A 17118-nucleotide genomic window follows, 5' to 3' on the forward strand; every position below is an offset into this window, starting at 1 on the left:
GGTAGTTATAGAGAGCAATGAGGTCTCCCCTCAGCCTCCTCTGCTCCAGGCTAAACACCCCCAGCTCTCTCAGCTGCTCCTCACAAGGCCTGTTCTCCAGCCCCCTCACCAGCTTTGTTGCTCTTCTCTGGACTCGCTCCAGAGCCTCAACATCCTTCTTGTGGTGAGGGGCCCAGAACTGAACAGGTCTCACCAGTGCTGAGTACAGAGGGAGAATAACCTCCCTGGACCCGCTGGTATCACCTGGTATTGCCGATACTCCAAAACAAATGGACAGGAAGGAATACAAGATACTTTGGAAATCTTTGGGTTTGCTGTTTTTAGATGTTAATCTGGATGAATGTTGTGTTACCGTAACCATAATGATCAATAAGTTACATTATGCCAGAGGAAACAAAAGGGCCTGACAGCCACCACTCTCAATCACTGCTCACCAATGCTGCAGGTCCCCTTCTGGGGAGGTCACTGGAGACACAGAGCCAGCTACAGAGTGCCACCAAAATAAAATAACTCCTTCAGATTGCAGGCATCTCTGAACCTTTCAGCACCAGTTTTCCAGCACAGCACTGCAAAGCCACTGTGACTCCCTGTTACCTGAACACATTGCACAGGCAAAGCACACACCATGCCTGGGGTAGGGGAACTTTTTCCTGAAAGGGAACTGGGAAATCAGAGCAAGTGAAAAGAACTGCTGACAAATCCAGACACACAGAAGCCAGTAAACACACAAACGGGCAAGAACATCTACCAAGAGTGCAAGAAGCCAGGAACATGAAAAACCACCTTCAGTTCTGCTAAAAATATGTTGCATTAAAGTAAGAGAGACAAGTTCCCTCTAACCAACACAGCTTTACTTCTCACTCAAGGAAATACTGAACAGAGGTTTCTATTCAGAAAACATCTCCACTTTGAATATTAAAGTATTTATGCATCATTTTGGACATTTACCTTCTAGTATCCTAACTTGGAAATACTATAAAAGGGCTCTGCACAAAGCTGCAACCACCCCGACAAAGCCGCATCAACTACCAGTTTACAAACCCTTCTATAAACCAGGGAAGAGCTTGTTGCCCCGAAGCCACAAACAGCAAATTGCACTTTGATTTCAGAGAGAGGAGAAAATAAAGGTTGTGTTGACCATGCATCCCTGAAGACAGATATTACAGAGCAAGAACTGAAGTTTACGTGACTTGATAGCAAATGATAAACTCAGGAGAGTAATTTCAAATAGGCAATACTCACACATCCATCTGTTGTCCTGAAAGCTTCGAAAGACACACCAAGCAGAAACAGATATTTGAAATATGAAATACTTTAATTATTTATTTTTATATATATTAAATACACATAGGTGAAATAAATATACACACATGAAAACATCAAAGCCAAAGAAAGCATTTCCTTTTATTTTCACTTCATTTTATCTGCCTGCCACCTCTGAATCAGAGACACAGGCTCACAAGCCAGTTTTGAATACAGCCCAAGACATGAGGAGCAGCTGAGTGAACTGGGGCTGTTTAGCCTGGAGAAGAGAAGGCTAAAGGGAGACCTCATCAATCTCTACAACTACCTGAAAGGAGGCTGTAGTGACATGGATAATGGTCTTTTCTCCTAAGTTACTCCTAAGTAATGAGCAATGAGAGGAAATTGCTTCAAGTTGTGCCAGGGAAGGTTTAGGTTGGATATCAGGAAAAAATTATTTACCAAAAGAGTGTTGAGGCATTGGGATAGGCTGCCCAGTGAAGTGGTGCAGTCTCTGTCTCTGGAGACATTCAAAACTCATGTAGATGTGGTACTTTGGTACATGGTTTTGTAGCCAAGGTTGTGCTGGGCTGACAGTTGGACTGGATGATCTTAGAGGTCTTTTCCAACCTTAATGTCTCTATGATTCTACGTGTTTTTCACGTTGATTAGCTACAGTGAATGCAGCTCTTCCCTACCATGGCAGGAGCTGAACTCAGCTTCAGTAACTTATTTCATTCAACAAGGCTGTTTCCTAAAAGAGGATAAAAATGTACTCCAACTAGGATGCCTGCTTGACAGCCCTTGGCTTCTCTTCTAAGATGCAGTACACGGGCAAGTCAGCTACCTAACAAGCATGGAGAACTCCAGCAATTGCCAGTATGTACAGGGGCTAGGAAGATGTAAGAAAAAAACTGACCTTTCCCAGCTGAATAAGCCTCTCTCACGTGTCACAAGACAACAGAAACAACTTACCCAGAAATGTAAGCCACTGCAGAGAGATTAAAGCAACCTACAACTGTCCAGAAGCTGGACCTGCAGCCAGCAGTGAGGATCCAGGTGTTATCTCTTGCAGGAAATCATCTCTGGATCTCTCCATAGCCAAGGTAAACATAACAGAGAGCAATTTAATACACTGATACCGCAGCAGAGACCCCTCAACAAAACTCACAGCACTGAAGGTCCCAAGGAAAGGCTGCGACAAAGCACGTTTGCTGGCAGGGAGGCTAAATGGGAGACACAGAAAGAGTTCCTGAGGGCTGTTCTAGGAGAAAAGCAACACGGGGAGGAGGAGAAGAGACAAGTGACTGTGGTCAGTCTGTGCTCAGTCCTGCACTGAAAGCCAGTCTCCTCCTGCCCAGAAAGCAGTGAGGCAGCCTGCAGCTTCTCATTCCATTGCCCTCCTGCAGCTGCAGGAAAACATCAGCACCTTTTCCTACGTCTGCTTGAATTTCACACCCACGCTTGTTGGTTGGCTACAGCATATGCTCAGAATTCACTTCTCCGTATTCAGAGGCTGCGATAATTTAGATTTTTTGTTGCCAGTGTTAAGAACGAGCCTCAGAGCTATACACTGAGGCCCTGGAATTTAAATATACGATAACACTGTAAATAAAAGGAAACAAATTCCTTAAGGAAAACCTCTTCAATTGCCAGATCAGTTCCCAATAGTAACTGCACTGCTTTGACAAGAGATAAATATTTACAGTCTAGAACAGAGAACACCTTGTGTTGCAGTAGGAGGAATGCAGCCGCATCAGTCCCCAGCATACTTAAGAGGTTATTTTGATTGTTTTTATAAAAACCAATCTGAGTACTTAGAAACACTCACGAGTCTGCTCATTTACACCACTGAAACGACAAACCGAAGGTAGTCACACAGAGAAACTGTCAAACATACTGAATCTGGAACAGATTTTCACAAAAGGAGACCTCATCCCTCAGGGAATGCAGACAGTTTACAGCAAAAGTCTAAATTATTGCCAGGAATATGCTGCTTTTTTTTCCCCTTTTATTTAAATATAGCCTAACTCATTTCTCTTTAAAGTTTTCTAGTGAATGTAGACAGCAACATTTTTCTTACTGGGGCAAAAAGGCAGCAAGGAGGACCAGATGTCCATATCATCTCCTGGGACTGTGGCGTACCACACCAGCAATACCCTCGGAAGAGGGAAGAGAAAGCTCAGGCTTTAGTTCATCAGGCTATCTCTCGGCTTCCAGCATGCCTCCCAACCTCCCAGCTTGATCAGCTCCTTCCAGCAAAGGAAAGAATGTGGGGAATGTCATTCAGTATGGCACTTGGGAAGATCTAGGAATGGAAAGTATACAATAACTGGATATCCTTCTCACAAGGAGGGCTGATAAGCCTCATGCAAAGATGATGCTCTCACTTCCAGCACTGGACGGCCCCATCTCAAGTTGCTTGGGTTTTCTGCCATTTTAAATGAGGTAAAAACCCAATTAAGCATGAAAGTTTGTTGGGGTTTTTTTGTTTTTTTTAATATACTCTCCAAGCAGTTCTAACTCCAATTTCTCTCAGGACCTTCATAAAGCCAGCCTGGTTTAGCTCAGGAGTGCAGTATCTGGAGTGCAATATTCCCCACCCAACTGCTATTTGGGCTTTTATGGTACATATCCTTTGAAGTGCAGCAGCCCAGCCGCCAGTAGGTTTATGGAAAAGTTGATGTCTATCTCAGAATCTCAGTTTTCTTACCTCCTTCTCCTTTTACAATTGAATTACCACCTTTTGCAAACCTGTCCTGCCTTGAGCTCCCTCACACCATGACCAGCATTACTCAGTGATACCATCTCCACACCCAGCCAAGCGTTCTGCCTTACGTTCTGTACACAAGTTCTTTGTTTGCTCCCCAGTCTTCAGCAGCCTTGTCCATCAGTTTATTATTAGACTAGCATTTTTACAGCAAAGACCAGAAGCAGCACACTTTCACTGCCAGACTGAATTCAAATGAGATTTCCAATACTGTCAAGAAGTGATGTTAAGCCGTAGAAAATCGGTATTGGCTACATGTCAGACATCCAGGACTGCTGCTGCCAGCACTGTGTGCACTGTAGCTCTCCCAGTCCCCCATATCAGCATCCCCAGAAAGATCAGCCCATACTGCCCATAAAAGGACTCACCTCTCCATCAAAATAATGGACTGTGCTTTGTTTTTTTGTGCATATGCAAGCTCTCCAAGAGGAGAAGGATTTGACCACCCCCCAGCTGGAACACCAGCTATTTTGACACTTGCAGTGCCACAGACCAGACACAAGAGATTGACCAGACCAGACACCACCTTCTCGTTCTGTTTGCAAAGCATAATCTAGCACAGAAACACCAGACAGACCCACATACAGCCGCAGAGGTGAACAAGACTGTGTAAACCCACCCAAACTCCGCACGGAGTGCTCATAAAATTTACAGTAAAAGCCTTTTCTGTTTCCAACGACTGACAGTACGTGCTGTGCTTAGCAGGCCATCATCTCCATGGTGTACCATAGCCAGTAACAGAGCCACGCTATGCCCTGAAATCACATCAGCAGCTACATCAACATAAGACTTCTTGTCTACCGATCCAGAAATTTAACTAGCTCTTCTGCATGCTAAGTTTGATAACAGGTAACAGAAAAACTCGGTTTGCAAGTTCCCTTGCACCGCTTCGCAGCTTTGGTGACACTTCAAGCAGGAAGTTTTTCCCTAATGCTAAGACCTCATTCACAATTATGACGAATCCCATCATCAAATGCTCCATTCAAGGCACGAGAATCAGAGGAGGCAGCTCTGCTGTACAGGGATGAAGAAAAGCCCAGAAGAAAGATAGTTGAGTACAGCCCCCAACAAAGTGTTCAGTACCTACCACGTGCCATCAAAATAAACACCCTGCTGTTCACTCCTGCTCTTATCCCCCCTCCTTTGATTGTGCTTCCAGGCTAAAAATCCCATGTAAGGCAGTCTCCACTCAAATGCATTCTTCAGCCTATACCAGGCTCTGACAGCAGGTAAAAGTCAGAGGAATCAAACAAAATGTTCTCCCAGCCAAAGCACTGCCATTAGATTCAAAAAGAAAATTAGTCTTGAGTAGAAGTGCACAACAAAATCCATATGGAAAAGAATTTATTTTAGGAAGCTCATTTACATCACGTGAGCAAGGAAAACCTAAAACACACATACAGACCATGGTAGCCACTTCCTCTTCCAGTCCATGGGAAGGATGGGTTACTCAGTAGGATACTTAATACTAGATTTAAACATACTTGATTGTGTGTGTCCTCTTCATCCTGCTTTCCCTTCCTCTTCATCCTGCTCTCCCCTCCTCTTCATCACAGAAGAAAGAAAACACACACATTTCTTAGCATACTCACTACCCAGCACATCTGGGTCTCCCTTCACAACGCTGCTGCTGAGCAAGAGCAGCAGCAACTGAGCTGAACCTGGAGCACTTCAGTCACTGTGTGATGATCATCCCCACCCACAGCAGAGGTGAGGTTTACAGAACCCCAGGGGCTGGTTTGTCGAACAACAGCAAAAAACAGCAGCCATGGACGAGACTTTCTGCTTTGCACATGGAACAAGGAAAGGCCATGCATACCTCCAAGCCAAGAACGATGCAGTGAGCATTGCAGGGAGCCATCACATTCACTGCCCCTCGAGACACTGCAGGGGCACTCCCAGAGACTACACTACCTTCTTGGAAAGGTGGCACTAGGCAGCAGGAAACTGCACCTTATGGCTTTCTTGCCCTTTCCACTTTTATAAAAAGTGCCATCATTCACCCCTTCCAACGAGACCTCCACAGGACCAAGAAACAGGACCTCTTCTGAGATATGCCACAAAGTTCCCTTGCTCTCTTTTTCCACAAGGCATCTAAAGTAACAAGCCAGGCTTCCCAACAGGGAGCACACCCTGCTGCGCTGCACAAGCCCAGCACCGTTTTAGAGCCCTGCTACCATGTTCACACTGAGGCTCTGAGGAGTCTCCCCCAGATTCAGCCACAGCACCAGGCACGGCAATGTTTTTTATGTTTTAAGAAGTCTGTGCTGGCTGAAGAAGCAGCTCTTGTTTTGTTTGAAACAAAAAAAAAAAAAAACCCACAAGTTTCAAGGCAACAAAGCTAGTGAAGGGTCTGGAGAGGAAGCGTTATGAGGAGCAGCTGAGGGAACCGGGGTTGGATTAGTCTGGAGGCCGACGGGAGAACTCATTGCTCTCTTCAACTCCCTGAAAGGAGCTTGTAGTGAGGTGGGTGCTTGTTTCTTCTCCCTAGTAACGAGTGACAGGATGAGAGGAAATGGCCTCAAGTTGCACCAGGTGAGGTTTAAATCAGCTGTTAGGAAAAAATTCTTTACCAAAGGAGTAGTGAAGCATTGGAACAGGCTGCCCAAGGAGGTGATGGAGTAAACACCCTGGAGGTGTTAAAAAAATGTGTAGATGTGGCACTTTGGGACGTGGTTTAGTAGGCACGGTGGTGTTGGGCTGGCGGTTGCGCTGGATGATCTTAGAGGTCTTTTCCAACCTTAAAAATTCTATGATTCCACAATCTGTGCAATACTCTCAAATACAACCCAGTCTGCAGGAAAGCTCAGATTTACCTATGAATTGTCCTTCTAAGACCACTCTTCCCTGGCTGTCTACACCACAGGTCTCCCCTTTCGGCTGGTCCTTGGGAATTAGATAACCTTTACATCCATACTAGTTTGCAATTTGAGCACGTGCATTCAAAGTCAACGCCTACAGCCCATCTCCTATCTCATCCCACCTCCTCCAAACCAGCCAAGATTCCTAAACATCTCTCCAATTGGTGCTGCACCTCTAGGGCAGAGACTTTCCCTTCTCACCACCACACTTGCACCCCTCCCTGAGCCACCAAGCTCTCAAGTTTAAAATTATCCCATTTTACAGAACCTTCAGTATTTTAAAAGGGTTAATTATGCAACTTTCCTTCACCTCATTTAACACTGCACTTCCGTGCACGTTAATTGAGCAGAAGAGCTGATCTTACAGCTCCACACGTTACCAGAGCCTGTAGCAAGAAGACAGGACAGTGTTTTGTTCACCACAAGAACTACCTGGATTTGGATTTTAACAGAATCCAGAACACTAACAAGAACTAGACAACTGCAGTTTCCATGGGGAAAAATGTAACTTCCCTGATACTCTGAGCAATGCTACCTTTCTGAATACTCAATGGGAACAGCATAGAACAGAATCAGTTCATTGTTTCACTCCTACACTTTGAAGCTTTTCTTGGAGCGATGCACACAAGACAAAGTTTTGTCAACACAACACCAAAACCTTAACAACTTTCTACCAAGTATATGCAACATGCACTCTTTTAGCCTATTACGAAAATGCAACACAGCAAAAGTTTGTTAACTGACTAGAGATAACATTGTGAAAACTACAGGGTTTTATTGAAGTGAAAGGAAAACTCAAATGGGAGGACAACCAGGGCAACACCAGGGGAAGGAGGAAAAGACTGATACGCTCATCTACCTTGAATCCTGAAGAGCAAACTTGAATGACTGCTAATTCAAGAAGAAATGCTCAGACATTGGTGCAAATACAGCTGCAAGGCTGCACCGTCCTACCAGCATCCTCGCACCTTTGCAGTGAGGAAAAAGCAGCACCAGTTCAGGGAAGCTGAAAAACCTGCAAACCCATGGGCACCAGGACCCATGACAGGCCAGTTACAGATAACAACTACTTCTCAAATGTCAGCACAAATTGTATCAGCACACTGACACTATCGTATGCATTTGACAAATGAAATCTGATTTTACATCAAACGAGTCACAGTACACTGATGTTCACAGAATTTAACAGTAATTAAGCCTTAGTGACAGGCACCTCATTAGAGCACCAGTTCTTCAGAAAAATTAATAAAGTGAATTATTTCTTATGTGTGAAATATCAAAATCCTTCACTACTCATAAAAGATAAATGGAGTTAAGCTCAATTGGATGTCAGCGTTCACCAGAATCAGAGTGGCACACTTAAAAAGATCCTTTCAAACAACACACTGCGTGCCCAGTCCGAGATGATCATGCCCTATATAACGTTTTATCCTACAACTATGAAAAACAAAACCCTTACAAGACAATTCTTCATCCAACAGCTTACTGGCTTGTTATAAAATGCAGAGATACACACACCTAGGAAAGGTCTCCAGGAGATCAAATGTGGAGGAAAACCAGAGTGAACACAGCAGTGATGGCCAGATCGTACCCACTACTGACACCAGTAGTATCAGGGCCCACCTCGACCTGTTCGGTCAAAGAGGGAAGGTAAAAAGGGTTCTTTTGATATCTCTGCAGCAAATCAAAGATCGACAAATCTCCCAGGGTAAATTCAAACGCACTATCTATTTTGGTCACAGACAAAAATCACAAAACAGATACTCAGGTGCACTCCAAGTCACAACTTCTCACAGTTGCAAAAACATATCCCAATCTGTTCAGATCACAATCTGATACCTTGAAGGCAGCCAAGGTTGCTAAACAAACTACAACACAACTCAGATTTGATCCACACGCCATAGTGCCAAGAAAAAGGAAGGTACAGTAAGATAAGTCAGAGAAGGAGAGAGAAAGAAGTAGCAGGGGAAAAAGAAAAAAAAAATCACCACTCCAGTGGGGCATAGTGGTTCATAGGGAAAACGTGGTCCATCTGGCAACTCCTCCAACAGCAGCCCTTGAGGAACACGTGGTCCCGCAGTTGTTCTTCAGGCCAGTTTCATGGAGCAGTGGGTGGGCACCACACCTTCTTGGCAGGCACTATTTATAGGGCAAGTCCATCCCTATTAGCAGGTCAGGGGACGGGGGAAGAGTAGTGTTTCTACACCTCGCACCCCCTCGTTGTCAACCAGAAGCCACAGAAAAGCCCCTATCGTGCTGCCCTGCACTTAGACAATGTTTGGGACACAAAAACACAACTAAAAAAGTCGATATTTACACTCTACCCCATGACTTAAACATTGTCGCAGAACTCGGGCGCACTCAATCATACAAATACAAATATAAAAGTCATCTTTACACCATGGCAGGGTCTTCAGTTGTCACTTCAGTAAGTCACATTTGCAACACGGGCAGCTGGAAAACTTGTGAAATGCTTTCCTAGATACCATCACCTCGTGGGCAACATGCTGCCACAACACTTTGTCACACCCTATGAATTCTGGCTCCTTTCTGGTCCTCAACCAAACTAAACATCTGTCTCACAGGCTAAAAATAAAAATATAGATTAATTAACAAAACCTAATCATGACCACCCTAGAAAGAGGTTTCTTATTAGCCTAAGATCCAATTTTCAAATTGTGGCTTTTTGGGTTTTAAATCTCCTGTATGTGGAATGAAGGTTCAATCATTTGATGAGGGCAGCCAGCGAAGAGCACCCGTGTCCAGAGCCAACACACGCTCCTTTGCGTGAGCAGATGGCAGTCTGAAGTGGAATTTAATCAAAGTTTTCTGAGGGAACATCCAATAGGAAAACATGAAAGAAAAAAAAAAAAAAATGAAGTTGATCAAGATGTGTCTAGTAATGAATGCCACGGGAAAAAAAGCCTGATTTTTTATAGATGAAGGCCAAGCTCTCATTCCTTAAAAAGGAAAAACCACAGAAGCCTTCCAAGAGATTTTATAGTCTTTTCCCAATTGTTCCCTTTTTCAAAATCATTATGCAACCTCTACGTGCTTTCCTGCTTCTCTACCCCCTTATTTTACCCATTCCTTCCCCCCACCCCCGACAAGTTCTACTAAATCTTGTAAAGCAGCTCCTTCAGGAGAGCCAGAAACACAGCGCATGTTTGTCGCTTCTCCTCCTCTCAGCTTAAGCTGCCCAAGTCTTTCCGAGAAAGAAGCACTACCCAAAATCCACTTGCTATTCAAGCAGTCTTGGCAATGACAAGCATCACTTCATGAATCATCTGTTACACATTGCCTTATCAACACGGTCCACTGCAGGAGTAAGTAAACCTGGCCCACTCAGTTTTCTGCATAACACAATGCAATGCGAGTGGCATTCGTTACTGGAGCAGTCAGAGGATGCCCCTTATCCAAGGACTCAAATATACAGACAGGTAAGAGACGATCTAAATAAAATCAAAATGCTGAGACACATTTCCTCCCCTACCACACAGAGCTTTTACTTTGATTTTTTTACACTATTTACCCCACTTACTAGCTTAACAGCATTGCCACATCTCTAATTATGAAAGCAGATGGCTTTAGTGTTTCTGCTGCTTCTCAGCTTAAATAATATGAGAAAAAAATCACACATTTTCATGGGTGTTTCCCCCATACCCAGTCCTGAGAGATCAGCAAGCAAGTTGAGGAGAACCAAGTTCCTTTCATTGTTTTGGAGCATTGCTGCGCTTGGACTCGGGGAACCTGGAAGCAAAGGTACACGGAAAACAGAAGCTAGCTAAGTGGATTGAAAACTGCAAAGCGTTTTCAAATTCAGCTCCCCTGTTCAGTAACACGTTGTTACAAAAGCACAAACTCAAAGGATTCAAGCACGAGTTAAAACTTAAACCCAATGACTGGCCTTGTAGACCAGGTAGCAGGATGGGAAAGATTACAGAAGAGCAATGGGATAACTGGAAACAAGCTAGAGGTAAAATGGAAGAGCAATGACGTAGATGACACCACCAAAGATGCCAGCAAGAAGAGTTAAGAATGCTTGGCAAATATTTAACGAATGTCGTTACCAGTGTCCAAATAACATGTTCCATTAATATTTCCTTGTGGTTGTGACAAGCTTCGTCATTTGGAACAGGCCAACAACAGGTACTGTTCAGCAAATAAACTATTCTGGTAGAATTACCATGTGTACTGAACCATGGATGCAAGACAAGTAGAACTATGGTCCCAAGGGTTCAAGGTTTGTACTCTACATATATACACACGCACACACAGAGTGCCAAGGAGTATTTATTTCCAGTAAATACAAATACACCCAATGCCAAAGAGTGTAACACGATCACTTCTGTAGCTGGAAGAGGACTCCAAAGACATGTTTTAACCCCAAGATTAAGCTTGCACAGCTAGGCAGTGAGAATTCAGGCTTTCAAACCCTGCAGAGAGCATCATGTTAGCACACGTGTATTTAGGCCACTTCACCCAGCCTGCAAGCCACCTCTGAGAAAATAAAAGTACAAGGAGTTACTGCCACCTCCCAAAGGCACAGCATGGCACACAAACATCAGAGGAGAGCTTCCAGCAATCAGAATTGCCAACAAAGAAGACAGCAGTCTCTCAGCGCACCATGCCCAATATTCAGCTGATCAAGAACACCCCACAAACATTAAACTGTCAGCTTGCCCTCCTTAAGGTAAGGCGGCACAGCAAGTTTTAAGAGACACTCAACATACCAGCTCCTTTCAGCACGAGTTATTTGATAAGAACATTTATGAGCAATCCATTTTAAAAGCTCTTGCCTATCCTCAGCTCTGGAAGATGAAAGAAACCTGGCCTAGAATATTTGATCCTATCACGTACTACGTATTTGGTGGCAAGTTTTTGTCTCAACACTTGGTTTCAAATGTGTTTGGGCACATCCAGGTACAGAAAGTCTGCTGCTTCCTCAGATCTGAAACCTACAAACGATCCTAGAGGGCAAGTTTTAGGCATTGCACCAGGTTTCTGAATCACAGATACACCTTAACATGGCTTTAAAAACTCTGCTCCCCAGAAAGCACAAAGCCATTTCAAAGAGGGATTAAGAAGGCAATCTCATCTAAAACCACGGACTCTTGCTCAGTATTAACCTTTATTTTTAACAAGTCCCACTCCTCACCCTTGCAGCTCCCCATGTGATATAGGGCTGAAGACAGAGACCAACTCCACCTTTTCAGCAATCTGTGAACAGCCAGCTCCTGTGCCTCCTCCACCTCTGCCCATGGCAGAAGGCGGAGGGAAAAAACAGCACTCACCACTTTCTTCTTGAAAGTCTCGCTTGCTCAAGCTGCTGCTTAAAGGGATGTGCAAGCCTCACAGCAGGCAAGCTATATCCTGATGGTGAAAGGAGAAATGCCTGACAGGTTAGACAGAGCTTCCTTCCAAAATCATCCGTCACCTAACACGATCCTAAAATCTGCAAACCTTTTCCAGTCCAGACACTCCAAGGGTCTAGGAGGGAGCCTGAGGTTCAAGCCCTTGAAGATCTAGGCAAAATGCAGTTCTTTGAGACAACCCACTGCCATCTGCATCCACCTAAATCTCTCTTCTTAGCTCCTGTTACTAGGTAACTTCTTCTGAAGTTCACCATTCTTCAAGTGTCTGTATAACACACGCTGTTCATAGTTTAAAAAAAAAAAAAAACCAAACTCATTCCAAGTGCACTGTTGTTTTCTTCTTTTCTGCACTAATACTGCCTGTGAAGCAGAAAGTGGCATCCTAATCAACACAAAGACCAACATTTGCAAGAAATTCCTTTTTCCATCTTATTCTCTTTGCTACTGAGTCACCACCAAAACACAAACAAACTTCCACTGGGGAGTTCATCGGCATCCCAAATCAGGGCCTCAGTGCTCTGAACCTCCTGTCTCCTAACCTGGGTCCAAAAGACGCTCCTGGGGCTTCTTGAGAACTTCTACCCTGCTTTCCCTAGATGTTGACCAGGGTTTCAGAAGCTCCACACCTGCCAGTGTTCTTTCCTTTAGGATAGTCTGTTGGAGACGGCACTATGCAACACAGACTGCCTAGCAAACGTTCCTTCTGAAAGGAATAAAAGCTTTCCTGCCACACACACGCTTTTCTCTCAAGCCTCCATCCCATTAAGTCGATGACAAATTCCTCTGGTATCCTAAGGTAATTTTCAAAATGCATTTTATGCACTTCCTAATCCGTCTGCTTCCTAAAGCCAAGTCCTGAAGCAAAACCAAAGAAATCAGAGAACGGCAAAGTTAAATTGGAAAGATTTAATGATTTGGGGGATCTTTTTCCCCCTGGTTCAGACACCCAAGGGCACAGCTCAGTATCAGCCCCGGCAATCTGTCAGGTGCGCGTGCTGGAACACGCCATTCAGACACAGAGAAAAGTCTATAATCCTAGAAAGCCTTACACATTGCGCTTTATACAGAAAATCTGCAGCCGCTAAAACTTACTCTAACTGGGTGGCATTTTACATTTCCAAATGTAATTGAGGGAACATGTTGCCATGGTTACGGTAGGATTCTGCAATAACTTTGATGCCTTGTAATTGCTGTATATTTGTATACAAGCAGCTGAGCTTCCTTAATTCAATGCCCTCTTAACTCTTTCAGAGAGGCTGCAGAGCGACAACGGCAGCTTTTGGGCTAAAAACTCCACACAGCAGCGGTGGAAACATCAGAAACGATTAAAACTCAGTGCTGCGACAGACCGCACTACAGGAGAAAAAAAAAAAAAACAAAAACCATAAAGAAGCCTTGCCAAGAAGCAGATTATTATATAAACTTCAGAGCTCCTTAGCTTTTAAAAATGTTGATGTTAAAAAAGTCCAATTCAGATAATTAACTCCAGGTAGCTTTTGGCAGCAACCAAAAGCGCTTTGACAGCAGCAAATACAGCACAAGTCCCATTTACTGACAGGACATAACACCAGTAAATCAAACCGCATTGGCAGGGAGATTATTCACTCCGCAGTGAAATTCATGGAGGGCCAAAATAATACTTGCTCCACCTCTTCAGTCTCAAATTAGCATTACGAAGACAACAGAATACAGCAGCTGGAAGCAAGCATGAAATAAAGCTGCCTGGATATCCCTGTGGAGAAGAAACGGAGAAGACCGGAGAGGACCTACATCCCGCTCCACCCCCCGAGCTGCACGCCCCATCCCAGATTTACAAGTGATTTTCACATCCCGAATCCACCCACACCTTTCCAACACAGATCCCACTTCTTAGCAACATTTTTAGACCTGCAATCCATCCTGGAATACCAGGCAAGCCTGTAACACGAAATGCACTGTTATGGCCAGAAACGGGTGGCTGCAGCGACAAGCCTGATTTATGCAAATCTTCCCAAGCAGGTGACAGCGAAGCAAACGACGACCTCAAAACCCCTCGCACCTTCCTGAAACGCAGGCACAAAATAATTTCACAAGTGTTTTGGAGGACGGGCAGGTTGGCCACCCTTCCAGTGGTCGTGGCATCCAGGCTCTGCCAAGGAAACACATCTCCCTGCTGATGTCCCACCGCTCCCACCCTACGGGCAGCATCCATGGAGCCCAGGGAACATCATCTTCCCTGGCAAATCCTCCCGCACAGAGCGGCTCGGGGCAGCTCCCTAAGAGAATCATAGAATCACCAGGTTGGAAAAGATCCACTGGATCACCGAGTCCAACCATTCCTGTCTCAGGCACTCCCACTCTGATCCACCTGGGGTACCCAGACCTTCTCCCCAGACTCCCATCCCGGTCCATCCCGGCTGCTCAGCCGCTGCCTCGAGATGGGAATGGTCGGACTCGATGATCCGGTGGGTCTCTTCCAACCTGGTGATTCTATGATTCCCACCCCAAAGCATCCTGCCTGCCCACTCCTTCTCCCCGAGGCTCCCATCCCGGCTGCCCAGCCCCGGGACATCCCGATCCATCCCGGCTGCTCAGCCGCTCCCCGCGGATTCCCATCCCGAGCCATGCCGGCTGCCCAGCCCTTCTCCCCGCATTCCCACCCCGCTCCATCCCGGGGGCCGCAGCCGCGGGCTCGGAGCTGTCACCGTGTCCATCCCCGCCCCCCCTCAGCCCCGTTTTCCCCTCCCAGCGCCACTAAAACCGCCCTTCCCGGTTATTTTCCGAGGAGCGCGGCGCGTTCCGGCGGGACCGGTCCCGGGGCAAACTTTCCCCAAGTCCCGCGTTATTCCCGGAGGGGAACGGAGGGGGTGGGGGGGGGTGGGAAGGGCAGAGGGGCCCGCCTGGTGCCGCAGGGCCCCGCCCGGGCCCCGCACTCACCGCCGCCCGCATCGCTCCCCGCCGACCCCGCGCGGCTCCGAGGCGGCGGCGCTGCTGCCGCGGGGCGGGGGGGGGAATGAGGGGGGGGGGGGGGGGGGGAGAGAAGGGGGCGGGGCCTAGGCGGGCCCGGGGAGGGGGCGTGGCCAGGCGCGCGAAACGCGGGAGGGAGTGGGAGTGGCTTGCGGCCGGCGCGCGCCCCATTCACAAAAAAAACGCCGAGGCGCCCCCCGCGCGCGCGCCCTGAGTGGGCGGGGCAGGCGCTGCCCGGGCCGCGCCCCCTCCCCCTCCCCGCCGGCCAATCAGAGCGCGGCGAGGGCCGCGCGGCGACAACGCGATTGGCCGCGGCTGCCGCCACTCACCCGCCTCCCCCCCCCCCCCATACACACCCCCCACCCCCCCATACACACACACACACACACACACTCCCCCGCCACCTCCCGGCTCTCCGCCGCTCCCCCCGCAGGAGCCGCCGCGAGGGAGGCCCCGCCGCGGGGAACAGAAAACGCGGCCGTCGCGGAATAGGGAAGGGGGGGGGGGGGTGGCGGCGCGCACTGACCTGGCTGCGGGCAGGGGAGGCGGAGGAGGAGGAGGGTGGGAGGAGGAGGGAAAGCCCGTGCGGCGATACGGCCCCGGGGCCGCGGGAGACACGCCGGCGCGACGCGCCACGAGCGCAGCGGGCTCAGCCCGCTGACGGGATCCGCCTTAGATGGAGAGTCACGTGGTGCGACCATTTTTCCCCGCGGCCAATCAGGAAGCGCGGTTTATTTATAGCCGCGGCGCCCTCTTTTTTCCCTCCTCCTCCCCACCCCTCTCCTCCCGCCTCCCTGCCCACCCTTAACCCCCCCCCAACCACAGTCCCAGCCCGGCGCGGCGCGTCCGGCCAATCAGAGCGCGGGGCCGCCCTGAGGCCACGCCCCCGCCCCGAGGCCACGCCCCCTCACGGCGCGCGCCCCATCGCCAGGGCGACCGCGCGCGGCCATGGCGGCGCGGGGGCCACCTCCACACCCCCCCCCGCAAACCGGGGGGCTCCCAGCTTTGAGCCCCTCGCTCGATTCCACCCGATCGGGCGCTTCGGTTTCCAGCTCAGGCATCTCGGTGATCAATTCCCCGGTCCTCTCGCCTTCCAACCTTGAGCACATCACTTGCTTCCACTCCTGAGCCCCGCGGTTGATTCCAGCATTGGGCACCTCAACTTCCAGCCATGTCCTCTCGCTTTCCACCCTTGAGCACCTCAGTCTCCTGCCTTGTTTGCCTCTGTTTCCAATCCTGAGCCCCTCAGTTGTTTCCAGCATTGGGCACCTCAGTTCCCAGCAAGTTCCCCTCGGTTTCCAGTCTTGGTGTTCTTGCTTTCCAGCATTGACCACCTCAGTTTGCAGCCAGATCCACTCAGTTGAGAGCCTCGATCCCCTCAGATTCCAGCTCAGGCCCCTCAGTTTCCAGTCTTGTTCTTCTCACTTTCCAGACTCGAGCAGCTCACTTGTTTCCAGTCTTGGGCATGTTTGTTTCCAGTCCTGAGCCCCGCAGTTGATTCTGGCCCTGGGCACCTCAATTCCCAGCCATGTCCTCTTGCTTTCCAGCCATCAGCACCTGGCTCGTTTTTAGTCTTGAGTGTGTCTTTTTCCAGTCATGAGACCCTCAGTTGTTTCCAGCATTGGGTGCCTCAGTTCCCAGCCAGTTTCCCTCAGTTTCCAGCCTTGAACCCCTCAGGTTCCAGTCTTGGTCCTCTCACTTTCCAGCCATGAGTACCTCACTTGTTTTTAGTCTTGGGTGCGTCTTTTTCCAGTCCTGAGACCCTCAGTTGTTTCCAGCATTGGGCACCTCAGTTCCCAGTGAGTTCCACTTGCTTTCCAGCCTTGGGCCCCTTGCTTGTTTCCAGTCTTGAGGCCTCTGTTCCCAACCAGGTCCCCTCAGTTTCCAGTCCCAGTACTCCCAGTTTCCAGCATTAAGCACCTCA

The 17118-nt window shown here is 47.8% G+C and overlaps 1 protein-coding gene across 1 annotated transcript in view; it reads right to left on the bottom strand.

Moving 5' to 3' along the window:
- HDAC4 (histone deacetylase 4) overlaps nt 1-15236 on the bottom strand; it is a 277760-nt gene extending 262524 nt beyond the window's left edge. The window contains exon 1 of the mRNA XM_069860656.1: nt 15165-15236. The gene's annotated coding sequence lies outside the window, so the exon portion shown is untranslated. The remainder of the gene's footprint in view (nt 1-15164) is intronic.
- Between the last annotated feature and the right edge of the window lie 1882 nt (nt 15237-17118).

This window comes from Phaenicophaeus curvirostris, chromosome 7 (assembly GCF_032191515.1).
Source record: "Phaenicophaeus curvirostris isolate KB17595 chromosome 7, BPBGC_Pcur_1.0, whole genome shotgun sequence".
NCBI lineage: Eukaryota > Metazoa > Chordata > Aves > Cuculiformes > Cuculidae > Phaenicophaeus > Phaenicophaeus curvirostris.